Raw genomic sequence first — 1,749 nt, forward strand, 5'->3', positions numbered from 1 at the left:
AATCATTTTCCCCCTCATCGTTAGTTTTACATATTTCACCAGTACTCTCTGAAGAGATCATTTTTTCTTTAATATTTTGAGCTACTAATTGCTTAAAGCAAGAATATTTTTCTCATCTGACAATTCGTCTTTTTATATAGAACATTATATGCATACATGCGTATATATTTGATTTTCAACAATTATTTTCTATTTCCAATTCATTGTTTATGTTTCAGTTACATATAGAATTATATTAATAGTAATCTAAAATAGAATATCTGTAGTTAATTGTAAATATCATGTGGCCTAAATTAATGAAAATGTAATGCAAATGCAGATTTTTATATTATCATAGGCACTGCCTTACATATAGTTATTATTCAACAAATGTTTAGTAATTGAATGAATCATAAAATAACAGGATACGGTCTACGGCCTTGCCACCCTGAATAAGCCTGATCCCATCTGATCTCGGAAGTTAAGCAGGGTCAGGCCTGGTTAGTACTTGGATGGGAGACCACCTAAGAAGACCAGGTGCTGAGGGGTAAAAAAATAAATAAAAAATAAAAAATAAGGGATCGTAAGCTGACAAGGTCCTTGCAATCTGTGAGGCCAACCAAAAGTTGCCTCGCCTAAAATAAATAAATTAATTAATTAAATAAAATAACAGGATACAGTGCTAGAGAAAAAAAACTGGAGGCTTTTTAACAAACTTCTATTCCAGACACAGTTTTCTTAAAACCAAGCTGTTGGAAATTTAGAATTGTCTCATCGGTTGAATTTCTCATCTGAAAAACATGCACGTTTGACCAAAGAAAATTTTTAAAAGTTATGAATAATTACAATAGGAAATAAACAGGTTTAAAATTTTTTAAAGGCTAAAAAATAAATCGTATAAGATTAAATTTCTTTTTAAGGTTATATATGGTTAATGGAGGGAAGGAAAGAGACGGAGCTATAGAACCCATTTTGGTGAAAGCCTTGTGCACTGAAGGCCCACCCCACCAGAATTGCGTAAGGGTATAAATCTAGGAAACGACGCTGATTATAGTCATGTCTGTCATTCTATTTCCAATTGTGTGATTCTGAGCCCAATGTTACAATTTGTATAGAGGAGGTAGAATTAGCTATTTATGTTTTTTACTAGTAGTTTAAGAAAGTTTTGGAGGGCAATATTAATAAAAGGGTGATTTTAAAATTTTTACAATTGTCCTAACATTCATCACTGACTGAATGCAATTAATTCTGTTTGTCAGCAATATTTAACATGCTTAGAAAATCAGAGGATATTCTAAATATTGATAAAAATAAAAGAATCTCTTGTATTCATAAGCAAAAAAAATTGCTGCTAATTATTTTGAAAGCTGTAGAAATTCTCTCTAAACTTACCCTGCCATAACTACCTTTATTATATTTGATTAGCGATCCTTTATCTGCAGTTTATTTATTCATCCAATTCAAGTAGTAGACACTTTTCAAGAATCTAAAATGTGTCATACACTAGGCTGGGGATACTAGGAATACAAAGGAAAACAAATTCCTGTTTGGGCCCTCAAGGCATTTCAGTCAAGTTGGGGTAGGAGGTAGTGGGGAAGGGATAAGCAGAGGAGTATTATATCTGTAATAAATGGTATGATAGATACTGCACAAGATGGAAGAGAAAAGCTTATAAAAAGGGTATCCAATCTTGTGTCTGTGAGGAGAGGTGGCTAGGGAAGACTTCCTGAAGAAAGTGGTACCTAAGTTATGTTATTAATTAACATTACC

At 32.4% G+C, this 1,749-nt stretch overlaps 1 pseudogene; it reads left to right on the forward strand.

Annotated features, from left to right (window-relative positions):
• Positions 1-409: 409 nt before the first annotated feature.
• LOC120618830 (uncharacterized) lies at positions 410-528 on the forward strand (annotated as a pseudogene).
• The last annotated feature ends 1,221 nt before the right edge of the window (positions 529-1,749 follow it).

The sequence above is a fragment of the Pteropus medius genome, unplaced genomic scaffold (genome assembly GCF_902729225.1).
Source record: "Pteropus medius unplaced genomic scaffold, Ma_sr-lr_union100, whole genome shotgun sequence".
Lineage (NCBI taxonomy): Eukaryota > Metazoa > Chordata > Mammalia > Chiroptera > Pteropodidae > Pteropus > Pteropus medius.